The sequence below is a fragment of the Penaeus monodon genome, chromosome 14, assembly GCF_015228065.2.
Source record: "Penaeus monodon isolate SGIC_2016 chromosome 14, NSTDA_Pmon_1, whole genome shotgun sequence".
NCBI lineage: Eukaryota > Metazoa > Arthropoda > Malacostraca > Decapoda > Penaeidae > Penaeus > Penaeus monodon.
Window position 1 is genome coordinate 47,863,186 of NC_051399.1, and position 7,350 is coordinate 47,870,535.

Below are 7,350 nucleotides of genomic sequence, written 5' to 3' on the forward strand. Positions count from 1 at the left end.
ATGCACTTGTATGCGTGTACGCGTGTATGCACTTGTATGCGTGTACGCGTGTATGCACTTGTATGTGTGCATGCGTGTATGCCCTTGTATGTGCGTACGCGTGTATGCACTTGTATGTGTGTACGCGTGTATGCACTTGTATGTATACGCGTGTATGCACTTGTACTTGTGTATGTGTGTATGCACTTGTACGTGTGCATGCACTTGTATGTGTGTACGTGTGTATGTGCTTGTATGTATGTACGCGTGTATGCACTTGTATGTGTGTATGTGTGTATACACTTGTACGTGTGTATGCACTTGTACGTGTGTACGTGTGTATGCACTTGTGTTTGTGTAAGTGTGTATGCGCTTGTATGTACATGTGTATGCACTTGTATATATGTATGTGTGTATGTGTATTGTGTGTGGGTGCGCATTTGTAGGTACGTGTGTGGTTTGGAAAATTTTTTGTACCGTGTGTGTGCACATTTATATGTAATGTTTGTGAATGTTATGTGTACGTATGTGGAAAGTGTATGTGAGATGTGTGGATGTGTGCATGTGTGTATATATTATATGTGTGTATGGGTACAGTGAATGTGTATGTGTACTGTGAATGTGTATGTTAAATTGTGTATCTATGTATGTATACATATGTATGATGTATGAGTGTGTAGGTATGGGACATGTGTATGTACAGTGTGTACAAAGAGTGTAAATGTGTGTTGCAAGTGTGTGTGATGGTGTGTGATAGTGTGCAATTATGTGTAACAATGTGTTATGATGTGTACTGGTTTATGTGTATTTGGGAGTTTACATGTGTGTACATAATGTACATTGTGAGTGTGATGTGTATGCATCTGTGTGTATGTCAATGTTGCTAATACATATGTGTACATGCGTGATAATTTTGTGTGTACATGTGGGTGCTAATGTTTTGTGTACAGTGTGTGAGTATGTGTATACTTGTGTGTGCTTCTATGTGTGAACATTGTGTACTAGTATGTGTGTACATGTATTGCTTGCGTGTGTACATGTACATATATGTACATTTTTGAGTGTTATATGTGTTTTACATGTGTGTGCATCTGCCAGTAGTATCATGTACATGTAATGTGTACATGTAATAAATGTACATGTGTTAGTGTACAGTTACTGTTTACATTGTGCATGTGTATGTGCAATGTCCGTGTGTGTGTGTGTGTTGTGTGTGTGTGTAAAGTGTGTGTGTGTGTTGGTTTTTGGGGTGTGTGGGTTGTGTTGAGTGTGTGTGTGTGTGTGCGTGCTTTCGTGTGCGCGCGCGCGTGATGTAAGTGTGTAAGTGTGTGGTGTGAAGTGTGGGGTGGTGGGGGTGTGTGTGGGTGGGTGTGTGGGTGGTGTGGTGTTTTGTTGCTTGTTTGTGTGGTGTGTGGTGTGTGGTGTGGTGTGCGTGTTTGGGGTGTTGGTGTGTGTGTGTGTGTGTGGTGTGGTGGTGTGTGTGTGTGTTTGTGCAGTATAGCACATGCGTTTTTAAGTGGGGCATGATTTTGCAATGTACGTTTTTAAGTGCGTGCATGATTTTGACATGTACGTGTGTGTATTTTGTTGCATGTGTATGAAATGCACGTGTGTGTCAGTGTATGCACATGTACGTGTGTGTATGTGTAGCCCGTACGTGTGTGGTGTTTAAAAACAGTTAAAAACCCCTTGGTTATATGTGTGTACATGTATTTTCTTGTGTGTGTTTACATTAGTACATATAACATTTGTGAGTGTGTATGAGGTGTATGAGTGGTATTGTGTGTACAATGTGTGTGCATCTGCCAGTAAAGTACATGTGTTACACGTGTGTGTGTTTAGTGTACATGTTGATGTTTGTATAAGTGTGTGCAAGTGTGTATACTTTGGGGTGCAAGTTTTGGGTATCCCTTTTGGTGCTAGCTGTGGAACATTTGTTGCTAGAATGTGTGTGTGTATATATATGGTGCACTTGGATGCATGCATGAATGCGGGGTGGTGTTGTGTGTGTGTGTGTGTGTGTGTTGTGGTGTTGTGTGTGTGGGTTTTGTGTGTGGTGTGTGTGTGTGTGTTTGTGCGTGCTTGTGTGTGCTCTTGCGTGTTTTGCGGTTGCGCCGGTGTGTGTAAGTGGGTAAGGAGGCGTGGTAAGTGTGTGTGTGAGTGTTGTGTGAGTGTGTGTAAGTGGTGTGTCGGGTGTGTACGTTTTTGTGTGTGGGTGTGTGTGTACGGTGTGTGTGTGTGGTGTTATGTGTGTGTGTTTGTGGTTTTGTGGTGGTTTTGTGTGGCGCGTGGTGTGTGTGTGTTTGGGGGTGCCGTGCGTTGTGTGGTTTTTTGGTGCGCGTGGTGGTGTGTGGTTGTTTTGTTTTGTGTGTGTGTGTGTGGGTGTGTGTGTGTGTGTGTGTGTGTGTGTGGGTGTGTGTGTGTGTGCCATGTATATGCACATGTACGTTTGTAAGTGCGTGCATGATTATGCACATGTACGTGTGTGTGTGTGTGTGTTTTGGGGTTTTGCATTTTGTAGGGAACATGTATGTGTGTGATGTGTATTGACATTTCGGTGGTGTGTGGGGTTTTATGTGTATGTTTTGTGTGTGTGTGTGTGTGTGTGTGTGGGGTTGTGTGTGTGTGTGTGTGTGGTGGTGTGTGTGTGGTGTGTGTGTGTGTGTGTGTGTGTGTGTGACTCTAAATCATTTAAAAAACTATTTGGTTGTAATTTACTGGACTTTCACGTGATACGCAAAACTCTCTTGCCTTCAAACATGTAGTAAATATTACTACAATGTTTTAATTGAATGCACAAAAACAGGCCCCGCAGGCACACAGAAACGTAGGCACAAACCCCAGCAAACAAAAGTTTGTTTAATTGGTCGAATCAGTATTATTGCTACCAATGCAGTTTATTTTGCTATCATGTAGATTACATCTATATCTATCTACGCATGAATATCTCTTTTACATGCGTTTCTTCCGGCACCTAAGGTCGTGCAAATGCGGCTATTTCGGTGTCAGATAAGGTCAGATTACACTGAATGGACCAATTGGCCGAAATTTCATATTGTCTTCATTGACCTACTTTCATAACAATAATGATAATACTGAAAGTATTATTAATAACAATATTAACGATATCAGTTTAAAAAAAAAAACAACGATGACAATTTAAACTGTCGTATATGATAATGGCATGATTGCGATAATGAAAGAATATAATAATAATGGAGGCGCGATCGAAAACTTAACAACGGCAAGGGCAATCAAGGGCGTCCCCACTTTTTTGTTAACTAGACAGTAACCACGGAAATAGCCATACTAGCTACATCATGAACATATATTGGAGTAAGAATAATTTAAAGATAACGTCGCTCGTATCCTAAACCCAGCATTCTGATAAGTGTATACATACCCTGGCAAGATAGGGTTCACCTTTTTCCCCTGGTGCCTTATCGAAAAATTAGGGAAAAATACTAGGGCGCTTGTTTAACCCCCCCCCCATTAGACTATAAATCGAGTCTTACGCACAGCAACTTGGGAGTAATTTCGTTTTTGTCCGGGAAAACATAAAATCATTACAACTAGTTACCTACGGGTAAAGGAAAAAAATTCAATATAAAAGATGATTTTCCAACGAAGGTCATTTTCATGTAAATACCATTGTTTACAACTATAGGTGTAATTATTTATTAACGCACAAGAAACTATCTCAAACAATCACCACTAATTTTACCGTAAAATACAAAATGCTAATAAAACAAGGGTTGTGTGATACTTGCCTTTCTGTAGAATGTTTTTCCATAATTCCTTTTTATAATGGGTGGCGGTGACACATTTCCTTTGCTAAGCTTTCGATAACTCTGTTTCAATATCATTGCCCCTATACCACTACTTTTCTATACAATCATTGAAAGCATACACACTAGGCACACCGTACTAATAATGAAAATTGACCGTATACACACTGCATGAAAATAAAGAATATATGAGAACTTTCTCACAACTTCCGTGATTTCAGAAGCAATCTACTTTTGAGAAAGAAACTACACTCTTTTTTCAAGGTGTCACACACATAACATATTTATTGTCGCTTCTCGCGAACACAACACAAGTCCTCGGAAAACACTACTTACTCTTTCCTTTCTCACGACGACTGACCTATTTCTTCTGTTAAAGGAAATGAAAGAAACATTGTGATTGGTTAAATCGTGCCATTCCACTCTCTCATTTGGGTAGCTTGTTTTAAACACTGTCACACAGAAATACGGCGATAGCATCTGCTGTTGTGATTGGGAGACTCGTCCTGTCCGACGCTCTCATTGGCTAGCTTGTTAAACATTGTCGTAGTTAAGAAAATTTTCAAGTACGTCATTTATGACCATACTCTCATTACAAATGTGTAAGTGTTCAAAACCTATGTGTCTTCTCATGCATAGAACTTTCAACTATTTAGTATTAACGAATATGCACTTACATTCAAAGGATTAATTACCGATTACTTAAAACGGGCTCTTAAGGTATTACAGTACTGCAGTAGTTCTTAAAATACTGAGTTGTATTCCTTGCTTTTACTTTAGTACTCTTGAAAAACATAAAACTTGTGAAGGATTTATGTAGAACAAACTGCAAGAAAACCAAAGTCAAGTTTGGAAAATGTATACTACATAGTCGTGTGCTTCCCTGTCCTTCGCTTCGCTCTTTGGTTTTCTGGACATGCATATTTCACCAAGACACACGAGCGTCATATCATAAACAAATATTTGGAATGCCGCTACTTCATACTCTTAAAAATATGAATATATTGCTTACGGAAATTAGGATCTGAAAAGTGTATACTGTTATATCTGAATTAATTTTCTGTCATATTTAAATGGTAACACGATAAACAAGATGTCATATTTTCTTACAAGTTAAGAAGCTGACAAGGCTCAGGAATCATCTTTCCATTCCACACTTGCCCTTTTTGTTGCTCACTTGGTTTAGTTATATTTCTGGAAAATAGACTAACATGCTTGTGAAGGACTGTAAGAGAACGAGTTTATTTATGTGGGACAACATCTGTGTGTGAGCGCGGGCGCGTGTGTGATTATGTGTCTGTGTTTGTGTGTGTTTTTGAGTATAAGTGTGTGATTATATATGTGTCTGTGTATGTGTTTGTGTGTCTTTTTTGTGTTTATTTGAATGTGCGTTTCTGTGTGTCTTTCTTGAGTGTGTGTACGTGCGTGCGTGCGTTTATGCGATTGTATGTATATGTGATTGCGCACACGCGCGCGCGCGCAGCCTGTGTGATTAAAAGTGTGTTCGTGCGTGATTCTGTGAGTGTGTGTGTTTGTGTGTCTTCGTGCGTGTCTTCGATTGTGTGTGTGTTCGTGCGTGTCTTCGTGCGTGTCTTCGTTCGTGTGTGTGTTCGTCCGTGTGAGTGCGTGCTTGTAAAATATATTCTTATCGGTCCAACTCGGTCCAGAAATTCTGATCTGGTTTGCGCCAACCACCAAGTTATCACAAATTGGCAAATTATTAAGTTCAGAGTGAAAATACTTTAGTTCAAAGAAGTACTGAAACACAACTGGAAAATCTTGCTCAGAATCTGGATTTTTGTTAGATATTAAATATTCGGCTATGGAGAAATTCTACTCTTTTACAAACTAGCACTGAGCCACAAAAATCTACTAGAGTAATCTACTATGAATATCATTCTGAGTAAGATGGCCATGGTCACCATGATTGTTATTTCTTACTATGATAACTAACATTAATTTCATAGAATTAATAACTTAATAATCATCATCTTTATTGGTAGGGTAATCATTATTGTTATTAACATTAATACTATCTACTTTTCGTTCAAATTGTCACCTATAACATTATCACCAGTATCTTTGATATAATGCTAATCCTGATTTACATCAATCATTATAGTAGCATCATTATTACCATCGTCATGACAACCATGACTATGTTGATGACACTAATTATCATAGTCTAATAACAATAATAATGATAGTGAGAATAACAATGAAAATACTAGTAATAATCATAATCCAAATACAACTAAAATAGTAGTAATAATCATAATACAAGAACAACGAAAATACTCATAACAACAATAGCGGCAAAAGTATTATATGAAAGCACTCAAGATAATCGCCATTTCTGCCTATAGTCAAGTGTATCATTTAGTCTTTGCAAGAAAATATGAAACATATAAAATAAATTTGCTCTAAAAAGAAATACATGTCATTAGATTGGAGATACTAATCCGTCCACACCTGACCTAAATGATATAGCTTATGGTTAGCAATATCATTTAGCTCTGTGCAGGAACTACAATTGCATGTGTACACATTTAAAACCATATGCAATACCATACAACTCAATTTCTCGTGCATTACTTGTACCCTTTTGCATTGCATATTTACAGAGTTGCAACAGCTCGATAATTAGTAAAAGACTTTCAGCAGGGCTGAAAGAAAGGGTGACAAAAGTTAGAATTGCCAATATCCCGATAGTGGTCGATGAGGATTGTCGTTGCGTTGATTAGAACAGTGAGCTAAAGGGTTTCACAATGATGACTAATGCGAACTTACAGCTAAGCAAAGACTAAGGAAAACTGAATTGAGATGGGCATTAGCATTATTAAACAGATTGCTATTTCTTCCATAAAAGTATATCAAATTTGGGACTTGGATAGGCGACCGCTTGGGGAAACACCTGATACGTTATTTTACTATTTTTCTAATTATGTTATCCATATTTGAGAGTTCCGCGCCAGAGAAAGTGTACAAATTTTTCTGTAAAAATATTCCCAAAAAAAACTTCACAATAGAAAACATATTTAAAATAAGTGGCAGATAGAAATCTTGAAAACATGTCAGACATTGAGGCACATAATCTATGTCTTCCTTAAACCACAATTGGGTTTTTCTAGACCTCTCATATGATCACTGATATACTAAAATTTAAATATATTTTTTGTACAAATTATCACATATTGTAGGGTAATCATTTTTATTACAACATTTATATATACGTTTCGCCGACCGTCTCATCTCTCTCCACCAACACAAGGGCTAGGGAAAACGGGTGCATCCCAGGTCGTAACACTGAACGCTCCAAGGGCCCGGGAAAACCCCGCCCAGAACACCACCCGGGAACGCCAAGTGGGGGGCAGGGCACGAAAAAAACCACGATGACAGTCTTTTCCCTTTTTTACACAAGTTTTTTCCAGTACACTTTTTCTATAGGCACAAAACAGGGGGGGAAACCCGCATGTCACCCCCGCACGTACAGCTTTTTAACAGGGCAACACAAAATTAGGTCACAAGGGCCCCAACGAGGTCTTCAAGGAGCAGCACCCAAAACCCCGTTCCCTTGTTGTTT